General features: G+C 46.2%; 1 pseudogene; it reads left to right on the top strand.

The window, feature by feature from the left end:
* Positions 1–14,394, top strand: part of LOC127917457 (rho GDP-dissociation inhibitor 2-like) — a 46,705-nt pseudogene that overhangs the window by 7,027 nt on the left and 25,284 nt on the right.

Below are 14,394 nucleotides of genomic sequence, written 5' to 3'. Positions count from 1 at the left end.
AGTAAGACTTGGTTGTAGTCAGTAGGACTCAGTCAGTAAGACTTGGTTGTAGTCAGTAGGACTCAGTCAGTAAGACTTGGTTGTAGTCAGTAGGACTCAGTCAGTAAGACTTGGTTGTAGTCAGTAGGACTCAGTCAGTAAGTCTTGGTTGTAGTCAGTAGGACTCAGTCAGTAAGACTTGGTTGTAGTCAGTAGGACTCAGTCAGTAAGACTTGGTTGTAGTCAGTAGGACTCAGTCAGTAAGACTTGGTTGTAGTCAGTAGGACTCAGTCAGTAAGACTTGGTTGTAGTCAGTAGGACTCAGTCAGTAAGACTTGGTTGTAGTCAGTAGGACTCAGTCAGTAAGACTTGGTTGTAGTCAGTAGGACTCAGTCAGTAAGACTTGGTTGTAGTCAGTAGGACTCAGTCAGTAAGTCTTGGTTGTAGTCAGTAGGACTCAGTCAGTAAGACTTGGTTGTAGTCAGTAGGACTCAGTCAGTAAGTCTTGGTTGTAGTCAGTAGGACTCAGTCAGTAAGTCTTGGTTGTAGTCAGTAGGACTCAGTCAGTAAGACTTGGTTGTAGTCAGTAGGACTCAGTCAGTAAGACTTGGTTGTAGTCAGTAGGACTCAGTCAGTAAGACTTGGTTGTAGTCAGTAGGACTCAGTCAGTAAGACTTGGTTGTAGTCAGTAGGACTCAGTCAGTAAGACTTGGTTGTAGTCAGTAGGACTCAGTCAGTAAGACTTGGTTGTAGTCAGTAGGACTCAGTCAGTAAGACTTGGTTGTAGTCAGTAGGACTCAGTCAGTAAGTCTTGGTTGTAGTCAGTAGGACTCAGTCAGTAAGACTTGGTTGTAGTCAGTAGGACTCAGTCAGTAAGTCTTGGTTGTAGTCAGTAGGACTCAGTCAGTAAGTCTTGGTTGTAGTCAGTAGGACTCAGTCAGTAAGACTTGGTTGTAGTCAGTAGGACTCAGTCAGTAAGACTTGGTTGTAGTCAGTAGGACTCAGTCAGTAAGACTTGGTTGTAGTCAGTAGGACTCAGTCAGTAAGACTTGGTTGTAGTCAGTAGGACTCAGTCAGTAAGTCTTGGTTGTAGTCAGTAGGACTCAGTCAGTAAGTCTTGGTTGTAGTCAGTCAACTGTAGGTTGTTTTAATAATGTTCCACTGTTGATCCTCTTCTACTTCCTCATATTGTGTCATGTCATGAGGCTTGAGCCATGATGTTTATTGGACAGGATAGAGATACAGAAATAGGAAGTAGATCAGAGTGTGACCGCTCCAGCACCCCAAGGGGCTGTTCTGTTTTTTAAAGGACTGGGCCATTGAACCTCTTTCACTTATTCTGTGTACTGACTTGACTTAGTGGATACTTCCTCAAGTGAAACCATTGATATCAGATACCGGGTGATTCATAGAGGTAATATAGTCATTGTTTATCTTCATGGTATGGACATTATCAGTATGGTGATGTCATGTTATTTAATTATTTTTTAAAAAGTGGTTGCCATGGAGACTGAGAGAGAAAGAGAGGCGGCTTCTTGGACCCTGGTTGTCATGGAGACGCTGTAAATAACAGACACTCAGGAGAGAACACACACACACACACACACACACACATCTATCCTCCACGGGGAGTTGACCCCATCTAGACAGGTGGAAGGCATTATGTCATCCTGTAGTGTGTATGTGTGTGTTTGTCCGTGTGCGTTTTCAGAGCTGCTCTGTTCTAGATAATTAACCATACAAACAACTCTGTATCCCACCATAAGCTGTTAAACATGCTAACCCCTTACAGTACTCTGTTCACTGTAAGTCACCTGTAGTAACAACAGGGTGATCAAATGAAGATCCTACACCTGTAGCAACAACAGGGAGATCAAATGAAGATCCTACACCTGTAACCTGTAGCAACAACAGGGAGATCAAATGAAGATCCTACACCTGTAACCTGTAGCAACAACAGGGAGATCAAATGAAGATCCTACACCTGTAACCTGTAGCAACAACAGGGAGATCAAATGAAGATCCTACATCTGTAACCTGTAGCAACAACAGGGAGATCAAATGAAGATCCTACATCTGTAACCTGTAGCAACAACATTCAGATCAAATGAAGATCCTACACCTGTAGCAACAACAGGGAGATCAAATGAAGATCCTACATCTGTAGACCTGAGCAAGAGAGAGGAGAGAGAGAGAGATCAACCATGAGAGATCTGTAGAGAGAAATTAGAGAGTGACCTGTTAGCAGACAACAGTGTGAGATAGAGATGAAGATCCCAGTGAGAGAGAGAGAGAGAGAGAGAGAGAGTGTGTTAGAGAGAGAGAGAGAGAGTGTGAGAGAGAGAGATGCAGGGTCTCTGATTGTGTTAATACCCTGTGTTCCCATGCAGGTTTGATGGCGGATAAGGAGGAGAAGCCTGTGGGAGAGGAGGAGGACGAGACAGACCTGAACTACACTCCACCAGCCCAGAAGAGCCTGCAGGAGATACAGGAACTAGACAAGGATGATGAGAGTCTCAGGAAATACAAACAGACTCTACTAGGAGCTGGACCAGTGGTGGCAGGTCAGTGTGTCTTACTGTGGTCACTGTGGTCAGTGTGTTACTGTGGTCAGTGTGTTACTGTGTGTGTTACTGTGGTCAGTGTGTGTTACTGTGTTACTGTGTGTTACTGTGTTACTGTGGTCAGTGTGTTACTGTGGTCAGTGTGTTACTGTGGTCAGTGTGTTACTGTGTTACTGTGGTCAGTGTGTTACTGTGTTACTGTGGTCAGTGTGTTACTGTGTTACTGTGGTCAGTGTGTTACTGTGGTCAGTGTGTTACTGTGGTCAGTGTGTTACTGTGGTCAGTGTGTTACTGTGGTACAGTGTGTTACTGTGGTCAGTGTGTTACTGTGTTACTGTGGTCAGTGTGTTACTGTGGTCAGTGTGTTACTGTGGTCAGTGTGTTTACTGTGGTCAGTGTGTTACTGTGTTACTGTGGTCAGTGTGTTACTGTGGTCAGTGTGTTACTGTGTTACTGTGGTCAGTGTGTTACTGTGTTACTGTGTTCTGTGTGTGTTACTGTGGTCAGTGTGTTACTGTGTTACTGTGTCTTACTGTGTCAGTGTGTTACTGTGTTACTGTGGTCAGTGTGTGTTACTGTGGTCAGTGTGTTACTGTGTTCTGTGTTTACTGTGGTCAGTGTGTTACTGTGTTACTGTGTTACTGTGTTACTGTGTACTTACTGTGTTTACTGTGTTAAGTGTGTGTTACTGTGTTACTGTGGTCAGTGTGTTACTGTGTCTTACTGTGTTACTGTGTTCACTGTGTTACTGTGTTACTGTGTTACTGTGTTACTGTGTCTTACTGTGTTACTGTGTCTTACTGTGTTACTGTGTTACTGTCTTACTGTGTTACTGTTTTACTGTGTTACTGTGTCTTACTGTGTTACTGTGTCTTACTGTGTTACTGTGGTTACTGTGTTTACTGTGTTACTGTGTTACTGTGTCTTACTGTGTTACTGTGTCTTACTGTGTTTACTGTGTTACTGTGGTTACTGTGTGTTACTGTGTGTTACTGTGTCTTACTGTGTTACTGTGTTACTGTGTCTGTACTGTGTCTTACTGTGTTACTGTGTCTTACTGTGTGTTACTGTGTTACTGTGTCTTTTTACTGTCTTACTGTGGTACTGTGTTACTGTGTTACTGTGTCTTGCTGTGTTTACTGTGTCTTACTGTGTTACTGTGTCTTACTGTGTTACTGTGTTACTGTGTTTTACTGTGTTACTGTGTTACTGTGTTACTGTGTCTTACTGTGTCTTACTGTGTTACTGTGTTACTGTGTCTTACTGTGTTACTGTGTTACTGTGTCTTACTGTGTTACTGTGGTTACTGTGTCTTACTGTGTTACTGTGTTACTGTGTTACTGTGTTACTGTGTTACTGTGTCTTACTGTGTTACTGTGTCTTACTGTGTTACTGTGTTACTGTGTGTACTGTGTACTGTGTTACTGTGTGTCACTGTGTTACTGTGTTACTGTGGTTACTGTGTCTTACTGTGTTACTGTGTTTACTGTGTTACTGTGTTACTGTGTCTTACTGTGTTGCTGTGGTACTGTGTTACTGTGTCTTACTGTGTTACTGTGGTCTTACTGTGTTACTGTGTTACTGTGTCTTACTGTGTTACTGTGTCTTACTGTGTGTTACTGTGTCTTACTGTGTTACTGTGTCTTACTGTGTTACTGTGTCTTACTGTGTTTACTGTGTCTTACTGTGGTACTGTGTTACTGTGTTACTGTGTCTTACTGTGTTACTGTGTCTTACTGTGTTACTGTGTGTTACTGTGTCTTACTGTGTTACTGTGTCTTACTGTGTTACTGTGTCTTACTGTGTTACTGTGTTACTGTGTCTTACTGTGTTACTGTGGTCTGTGTGTTACTGTGTTACTGTGGTTACTGTGTCTTACTGTGTCTTACTGTGTCTTACTGTGTTACTGTGTTTACTGTGTCTTACTGTGTTACTGTGTCTTACTGTGTTACTGTGTTACTGTTACTGTCTTTGTGTCTTACTGTGTCTTACTGTGTTACTGTGTGTTACTGTGTTACTGTGTCTTACTGTGTTACTGTGTTACTGTGTCTTACTGTGTTACTGTGTTACTGTTACTGTGGTTGTGTGTGTTACTGTGTTACTGTGTTACTGTGTCTTACTGTGTTACTGTGTTACTGTGTCTTACTGTGTTACTGTGTTACTGTGTCTTACTGTGTTACTGTGTTACTGTGTCTTACTGTGTTACTGTGGTTACTGTGTGTCTTTTTACTGTGTCTTACTGTGGTACTGTGTTACTGTGTCTTACTGTGTTACTGTGTTACTGTGTCTTACTGTGTTACTGTGTCTTACTGTGTTACTGTGTCTTACTGTGTTACTGTGTCTTACTGTGTTACTGTGTTACTGTGTCTTACTGTGTTACTGTGTCCTGTGTTACTGTGTTACTGTGTCTTACTGTGTTACTGTGTCTTAATGTGTTACTGTGGTTACTGTGTTACTGTGTTACTGTGGTCACTGTGTCTTACTGTGTTACTGTGTTACTGTGTCTTACTGTGTTACTGTGTCTTACTGTGTTACTGTGTCTTACTGTGTTTCTTACTGTGTTTACTGTGGTTACTGTGTTACTGTGTCTTACTGTGTTACTGTGTCTACTGTGTCTTACTGTGTTACTGTGTCTGTACTGTGTTCTGTGTTACTGTGTTACTGTGTTACTGTGTCTTACTGTGTTACTGTGTCTTACTGTGTTACTGTGTCTTACTGTGTGTCTTACTGTTACTGTGTTACTGTGTTACTGTGTCTTACTGTGTTACTGTGTTTACTGTGTCTTACTGTGTTACTGTGTCTTACTGTGTTACTGTGTCTTACTGTGTTACTGTGTTACTGTGTCTTACTGTGTTACTGTGTTACTGTGTATTACTGTGTTACTGTGTATTACTGTGTTACTGTGTCTTACTGTGTTACTGTGTTACTGTGTTACTGTGTCTTACTGTGGTACTGTGTTACTGTGTCTTACTGTGTTACTGTGTTTACTGTGTTACTGTGGTTACTGTGTCTTACTGTGTTACTGTGTCTTACTGTGTTACTGTGTCTTAATGTGTTACTGTGTCTTACTGTGTTACTGTGGTTACTGTGTTACTGTGGCCACTGTGTCTTACTGTGTTACTGTGTTACTGTGGTTACTGTGTCTTACTGTGTTACTGTGGTCAGTGTGTATTACTGTGTTACTGTGTTACTGTGGTCAGTGTGTGTTACTGTGGTCAGTGTGTGTTACTGTGTGTGTGCTTACTGTGCAATTGACATGGAATACTGTATATTGCAAGACCACAGTACTTAATGTTGGTACTGTGGCCCTGCATCAGACTGTGTTACCGCAGTAATGTTGTTACTGTGTCTTACTGGGCCTGTGTTATCACTGAGACCGTGTAATGTTGGTACTGGGCCTGTGCATCAAAGACCACAGTAATGTGGTTGTGTACTGGGCCTGTGCATCAAAGACCACAGTAATGTTGGTACTGGTTACTGCACTGTGACCACAGTAATGTTGGTACTGGGCCCTTATCAAAGACCACAGTAATGTTGGTACTGTGCCCTGCATCAAAGACCACAGTAATGTGTTACTGTGCCCTGCATCAAAGACCACAGTGTCTTACTGTGTTACTGTGTTACCCTGTCAAAGACCACTGTAACTGTTGGTACTGGGCCCTGCATTAAAGACCACAGTAATGTGGTACTGGGCCCTACTCAAAGACCACAGTGATACTGTGTATTGGGCCCTGTGTTCAAAGACCACAGTAATGTTGGTACTGGGCCCTGAACCTTGTCATCTTGTGTGTCTATTACTGTGTCTTACTGTCTAATAGAGTTGATTCTTACTGTATCTGTGTATCTGTGTTACTGTGGTATCTAGTTGATTCATCTGGTATCTAGTTGATTCATCCTGGTATCTAGATGATTCATCCTGGTATCTAGTTGATTCATCCTGTTACTGTATACTGTGTTACTGATGATTCATCTGGTATCTAGTGATTCATCCTGGTGTTACTAGATGATTCATCCTGGTATCTAGTTGATTCATCCTGGTATCTAGTTGATTCATCCTGGTATCTGTTGATTCATCCTGGTATCTAGTTGATTCATCCTGGTATCTAGTTGATTCATCCTGGTATCTAGTTGATTCATGCTGGTATCTAGTTGATTCATGCTGGTATCTAGTTGATTCATGCTGGTATCTAGTTGATTCATCCTGGTATCTGTGTTACTGCTGCTTTAATGTGTTAGCTATAACTCAATATTATCAACAAGAACACACACACACACACACACACACACACACACACACTGTGTCACACACACACACACACACACACACTGTGTTACTGTGTCTTACACACACACACACACTGTGTGTTACACACTGAAACATCTCTGTGTGTGTTTTTCAGACCTGACCATTCCCAATGTCCAGGTCACTGACTGACCCTGATGTGTGACCAAGCACCTGGCCCCATCACCATGGACCTCTCAGGTAAATACTGTGTTACTCCTTTATCCCTATCCATCCTTTTCTCTATCATATCTCACCACTATCTCACCATCCTCCATCCCTCTCCTGCCCTCACTATCTCTCCATCCCTGTCTCCTGTGTTCACTGTGTCTTACTCTCTCCATCCCTCTCCTGCCCTCACTATCTTACTCCATCCCTGTCCTGCCCTCACTGTCTCTCCATCCCTTACTTTTACTCATGTCTTCCATCCCTCTCCTGCCCTCGTCTATCTCTCCATCCTTCTCCTGCCCTCACTATCTCTCCTCCCTCTCCTGCCCTCACTATCTCTCATCCCTCTCTTTGTCTTCACTATCTTCCATCCCTCTGTGATTACTGTGCTCCAATGTGAATAAATTCAGTGCAGTGGGATGAGTCTTACTGTGTTACCAATATGAATGAATTCAGTGTAGTGGGATGGACTGTGTCTTACAGGCGCTGGATCCTGTTCTTACTGGGACTGTGTGGGTGTGTCTACTCTGTCTCTCTCTTTCTCTCTCTTACTGTGTTACTGTGTCTGTACTATCTGTGCATGTGTATGTGTTACTGTGTGTGTGTGTGTGTATCTGTGTCTCTCTGTCTTCTCTGTGTGTGTGTGTGTTACTGTGTGTGTGTGTGTGTGTGTGTGTGTGTGTGTGTGTGTGGGTGACAGCTCAGCATGATAATGTAGGTTTAACGCCCCATCCTGCAGAGCCATGATGATGTCATCCTCCCACAGAGCAGGGAACTGTGGAGGGCCATCCATCTGTGTGTGGTGTCTGATGTGTCTGGTACTGTGGTGTCAGAGACTGATGTCTTGATGTGTCTGGTGTGTCAGAGACCACAGTGTGTCTGGTGTGTGTGCATGTGTGTCTGGTGTATGATGTGTCTGGTGTGTGGTGTGTGTCTGATGTATGTTGGTCTGGTGTGTGTCAAAGACCACAGTGTGTGTGTCTGGTGTATGATGTGTCTGTGTTACTGTGGTGTGTGTCTGTGTCTGTGTGTGGTGTGTCTGGTGTGTGGGCCCTGTCTGGTCAAAGACCACAGTGGTTGGCACTGTGTCTGACCGATGTGTCTGGTGTGTGTGGTGTGTGGTACTGGGCCCTGTATGACCACAGTAATGTCTGGTGTGTGTGGTGTGTGTCTGGTGTGGGTGTGTGTCTGGACCACAGTAATGTTGGCACTGGGCCCTGTATCAGAGACCATTAATGTGGTGTGTGGCCTGCATCAGAGTGTGTGTAATGTTGGTACTGTGGCCCTGCATCAAAGACCACAGTGTTGGCACTGGGCCCTGCATCAGAGACCGCAGTAATGTGGTGGGCCCTGTCTGGGCCCTGTGTCAAAGACCACAGTAATGTCTGGTGTGTCAGAGACCGCAGTAATGTTGGTACTGGGCCCTGCATCAAAGACCACAGTAATGTTGGCACTGGGCCCTGAACCTTGTCATCTTGTGTGTCTATTACCTCTGTCTCATGTGTCTGATTCATCCTGGAACTGTTGTGTCCTGGTGTAGTGTGTGTCTGGTGTCAAGTTGATTCAGTAATGTGGTATCTAGTGTCCTGGACCACAGTATCCTGTGTCTGGTGATTCATGCTGGTATCTAGTTGATTCATGCTGGTATCTAGATCTATTCATCCTGGAATGTGATTCATCCTGTTGATTCATGCTGGTATCTAGTTGATTCATCCTGTGGTGTGTTCATCCTGGTGTTGATTCATCCTGGTATCTAGTGATTCATGATGGTGTCTGTTGTGTGTGGTGTTGATTCATCCTGGTATCTAGTTGATGTCCTGGTATCTAGTTGATTCATGCTGGTATCTAGTTGATTCATGCTGGTGTGTGATTCATGCTGGTATCTAGTTGATTCATCCTGGTATCTGGTGTGATGCTGCTTTAATAATAGCTATAACTCAATATTCATCCTGAACACACACACACACACGCACGTGTCTGGTGTGTGTGGTGTGTGTCTGGTATCTAGTGATTCACACACACACTGATGTCTCTGTGTGTGTTTTTTCAGACCTGACCATTCCCAATGTCCAGGTCACCAGACTGACCCTGATGTGTCTGGTGTGTGGCCCCATCACCATGGACCTCTGATGTCTCTGGTCCCTATCCATCCCTTTCTCTATCATGTGTGTTGATCATGCCCTCTCCTGGTGTCATGGGTCCCCTCTGATGTGTGTGGTATCTGTCCATGATTCCATGTGGTGTCACTATCTCTCTGGTATCTAGTTGATCTCCTGCCCTCATGATGTCTCTGGTCCCTCTGGTGTGTCTGGTATCTGTGCTTTAATAATAGCTGGTGTCACTGATGTGTCTGGTGTGCCCTCACTATCTGGTGTGTGTGGTCTATGATGTGTCTGGTGTGTGTGTCCATGTCTGGTGTGTGTGGTGTGTCTGGTCTGTCCATCCCTGATGTGTGTCTGGTGTCTGTCCATCCCTCTGTCACTATCTGGTCCCTCTGCCCTCTGGTGTCTGCCCTCACTGTCTCTCCATGTGTCCATCCCTCTCCTGTCACTATGTGTCCATCCCTGTGCCCTCACTATCTCTCCATCCCTCTGGTGGTGTCCATCCCTGTCCTGGTCACTGTCTCTCCGTGTGTCCATCCCTCTCCTGTCACTATCTCTCCATCTCTCCATCCCTCTCCTGCCCTCACTGTGTCCATCTCTCCATCCCTCTCCTGCCCTCACTGTCTGGTGGTGTCTCCTGCCCTCACTGTCTCTCCATCCCTCCCTATGTCTCACTATCTCCATCCCTCTCCTGCCCTGTATCTCTCCATCCCTCCATGTGTGTCACTGGTCTCCATCCCTCTCCTGCACTCACTGTCTCTCCATTTATCCATCCCTCTGGTGTGTCACTATCTCTCCATCTGGTGTGTGTCTCTCCATGATGTGTCTGCCCTGTGTCTCTCCATCTGTCCATCTGGTGCCCTCACTGTCTCCATCCCTGTGTCTGCCCTGTATCTCTCCATCCCTGTGTCTGATGTCCTCCATCCCTCTCCTGCCCTCACTGTGTCTGGTCCCTCCATCCCTCTCTGTTCTCTCACTGTGTCCATCCCTGGTCCTGCACTGTATCTCTCCATCCTGGTCCCTCTGTTTCTCACTGATCTGTCCCTCTCTGTTCCTCACTATCTGTGTGTCTCCTGTATGATGTCTGGTGTCTGGTGTGTATCTGGTGTGTGTCCTGTCACTGTCTGGTGTCCCTGCCCTCACTGTCTCTGATCCCTCTCTGACTATGTCTGGTGTGTGTCCTGACTGTCTGATCCATCCCTCTGGTGTGTGGCTGGTGTGTGTCTGGTGTGTGTCTGGTGTGTGTCTGTGTGTCTGTGTGTGGGTGTGTGTCCATGTATGATCCTGTCTGGTGTGTGTGGTGTGTGTCTGGTGTATGATGTGTCTGTGTGTGTGTGTGTGTGTCTGGTGTGTGGTGTGTCTGTGTGTGGTGTGTGTCTGTGTGTGTGGTGTGTGTCTGATGTATGATGTGTCTGGTGTGTGTGGTGTGTGTCTGGTGTATGATGTGTCTGGTGTGTGGTGTGTGTCTGGTGTGTGTGGTGTGTGTCTGGTGTGTGTGTGTGTGTGTCTGATGTGTGATGTGTCTGTGTGTGTGTGTGTGTGTGTGGTGTGTGTGTGTGTGTCTGATGTATGTGTGTCTGGAGTATGATGATGTCATCCTGGTGTGTGTGGTGTGTGTGTGATGTCTGATGATGTGTGTCTGGTGTGTGTGGTGTGTGTCTGGTGTGTGTGGTGTGTGTCTGATGTGTGTGTGTATGATGTGTCTGGTGTGTGTCTGTGTGTCTGGTGTGTGGTGTGTGTCTGGTGTGTGATGTGTGTGGATGTATGGTGTGTGTCTGGTGTGTGGTGTGTGTCTGGTGTATGATGTGTCTGGTGTGTGGTGTGTGTCTGGTGTGTGTCTGGTGTGTGTCTGTGTGTGTGTGGTGTGTGGTGTGTGTCTGATGTATGGTGTGTCTGGTGTGTGTCTGGTGTGTGTGGTGTGTGTCTGGTGTGTGTGGTGTGTGGTGTGTGGTGTGTGTCTGATGTATGATGTGTCTGGTGTGTGGTGTGTGGTGTGTGTCTGGTGTGTGTGGTGTGTGTCTGGTGTGTGTGGTGTGTGGTGTGTGGTGTGTGTGTGGTGTGTGTGTGTGTCTGATGTGTGATGTGTCTGGTGTGTGGTGGTGTGTGGTGTGTGTCTGGTGTGTGTGTGTGTGTGTGGTGTGTGGTGTGTGTGGTGTGTGGTGTGTGTGGTGTGTGGTGTGTGTGGTGTGTGTGGTGTGTGTGTGGTGTGTGTGGTGTGTGGTGTGTGTCTGGTGTGTGTGGTGTGTGTCTGGTGTGTGTGGTGTGTCTGGTGTGTGTGTGGTGTGTGTCTGGTGGTGTGTGTCTGGTGTGTGTGGTGTGTGTGTGGTGTCTGGTGTGTGGTGTGTGTGTGTGTGTGGTGTGTGTGGTGTCTGGTGTGTGGTGTGTGGTGTGTGTGTGTGTGTGGTGTCTGGTGTGTGTGGTGTGTGGTGTCTGGTGTGTGTGGTGTCTGGTGTGTGTGGTGTGTGGTATGTGTGGTGTGTGTGGTGTGTCTGGTGTGTGTGGTGTGTCTGGTGTGTGTGTGTGGTGTCTGATGTGTCTGGTGTGTGTGGTTTGTGTGGCTGGTGTGTGTGGTGTGTGTGTGGTGTGTGTGTGTCTGGTGTGTGTGGTGTGTGTGTGTGTGTCTGGTGTGACTGGTGTGTGGCGTGTGTGTGTGTAGTGTCTGGTGTGTGTGGTGTGTGTGTGGTGTCTGGTGTGTGGTGGTGTGTGGTGTGTGGCGTGTGTGTGTGTAGTGTGTGGTGTGTGGTGTGTGGTGTGTGGTGTGTGGTGTGTGGCGTGTGGTGTGTGTGTCTGGTGTGTCTGGTGTGTGGTGTCTGGTGTCTGTGTGTGTGTGGTGTCTGGTGTGTGGTGTCTGGTGTGTGGTGTCTGGTGTGTGTGTGTGTGTGTGGTGTCTGGTGTGTGTGTCTGGTGTGTGTGGTGTGTGTGTGGTGTCTGGTGTGTGTGTGGTGTCTGGTGTGTGTGTGGTGTCTGGTGTGTGTTCTCATGTGGATGACTAGTGTGGGTGGGTGGGTGATTGGGTGGGTGGGTGATTGTAAGTGTGGGTGGGTGATTGTAAGGGTGGGTGGGTAAGGGTGTATTGTAAGGTGGGTATTGTAAGGGTGGGTATTGTAAGGGTGGGTATTGTAAGGGTGGGTATTGTAAGGGTGGGTATTGTAAGGGTGGGTATTGTAAGGGTGGGTGGGTATTGTAAGGGTGGGTATTGTAAGGGTGGGTGGGTATTGTAAGGGTGGGTGGGTATTGTAAGGGTGGGTATTGTAAGGGTGGGTGGGTATTGTAAGGGTGGGTGTGGAGGGGCTTCCCTTGAATGAGACGATATCTAAGTATACACCACTATCTTCTATTTCACAAAGGACAACCAACACACACACACACACACACACACACACACACACACACACACACACACACACACACACACACACACACACACACACACACACACACACACACACACACACACACACACACACACACACACACACATACAAACAAACTGAGACTGAGACAAATGGGAAAGGTCACCTGGTTGCTAGGTGATAGAACCATCCGAGAGAGAGAGAGAGAAACAGAGAGAGAGGTACACAGAGATAGAGGCAGAGAGAGAGAGAGAGAAACAGAGAGAGAGAGAGAGAGATGCAGAGAGAGAGGTACACAGAGATAGAGGCAGAGAGAGAGCAGATGAGAGAGAGAGAGAGAGATGCAGAGAGAGAGGTACACAGAGATAGAGGAAGAGAGAGAGAGAGAGATGCAGAGAGAGAAGTACACAGAGATAGAGGCAGAGAGATGCAGAGCAGAGAGAGAGAGAGAGATGCAGAGAGAGAGGTACACAGAGATAGAGATGCAGAGAGAGAGAGAGAGATGCAGAGAGAGAGATACACAGAGATAGAGGCAGAGAGAGAGAGAGAGAGAGAGAGAGATGCAGAGAGAGAGATACACAGAGAGAGATGCAGAGAGAGAGATGCAGAGAGAGAGGTACACAGAGAGAGATGCAGAGAGAGAGAGAAAGAGATGCAGAGAGAGAGAGAGAGATGCAGAGAGAGAGGTACACAGAGAAAGATGCAGAGAGAGAGAGAGAGATGCAGAGAGAGAGGTACACAGAGAGAGATGCAGAGAGAGAGATGCAGAGAGAGAGATGCAGAGAGAGAGATGCAGAGAGAGAGAGAGAGAGAGATGCAGAGAGAGAGAGAGAGGCAGAGAGAGAGAGAGATGCAGAGAGAGGTACACAGAGAGAGATGCAGAGAGAGAGAGATGCAGAGAGAGAGATGCAGAGAGAGAGGTACACAGAGAGAGATGCAGAGAGAGAGAGAGAGAGGCAGAGAGAGAGAGAGAGAGATGCAGAGAGAGAGGTACACAGAGATAGAGGCAGAGAGAGAGAGAGAGATAGAGATGCAGAGAGAGAGATGCAGAGAGAGAGATGCAGAGATAGAGGCAGAGAGAGAGATCAGACATTATACAGATGATGCAGAGTTTGAGAGAGACCAGAGCTAGCCCTTCATCATTACATTATAATGCAGTACGAGACGCCGCCTAGAGTTTGAGAGACCAGAGCTAGATCATTACATTATACAGACGTAATGAGAGAGAGAGAGAGAGATACAGATACAGAGAGGGGTACACAGAGATAGAGGCAGAGAGAGAGACCAGAGCTAGATCATTACATTATACAGAGATAGAGTTTGAGAGAGAGAGAGATGCAGAGAGAGAGGTACACAGAGATAGAGGCAGAGAGAGAGAGACCGAGAGAGCAGCGTCTGTGACTGTTCCCTACAACATGTATAAGCTAGAGTTTGAGAGCACAGTAGCATCAGAGAGACTGATGATGCCATGTAGATACTTCATAGAGTTGGCTTAACTAACGTTGGACCAGAGCTAGCCCTTCATCATGACATCATTACATTATACAGTACGTAATGCCGCCTAGAGTTTGAGAGCGAGACCAGAGCTAGCCCTTCATCATTACATTATACAGTACGTAATGCCGCCTAGAGTTTGAGAGCGAGACCAGAGCTAGCCCTTCATCATTACATTATACAGTACGTAATGCCGCCTAGAGTTTGAGAGCGAGACCAGAGCTAGCCCTTCATCATTACATTATACAGTACATAATGCCGCCTAGAGTTTGAGAGCGAGACCAGAGCTAGCCCTTCATCATTACATTATACAGTACGTAATGCCGCCTAGAGTTTGAGAGCGAGACCAGAGCTAGCCCTTCATCATTACATTATACAGTACGTAATGCCGCCTAGAGTTTGAGAGCGAGACCAGAGCTAGCCCTTCATCATTACATTATACAGTACGTAAT

This window comes from Oncorhynchus keta, unplaced genomic scaffold, assembly GCF_023373465.1.
Source record: "Oncorhynchus keta strain PuntledgeMale-10-30-2019 unplaced genomic scaffold, Oket_V2 Un_contig_1147_pilon_pilon, whole genome shotgun sequence".
In the NCBI taxonomy this organism is placed as follows: domain Eukaryota; kingdom Metazoa; phylum Chordata; class Actinopteri; order Salmoniformes; family Salmonidae; genus Oncorhynchus; species Oncorhynchus keta.
Note: the sequence above shows the minus strand (reverse complement) of the source record. Positions and strands in the feature narration are given on the sequence as shown.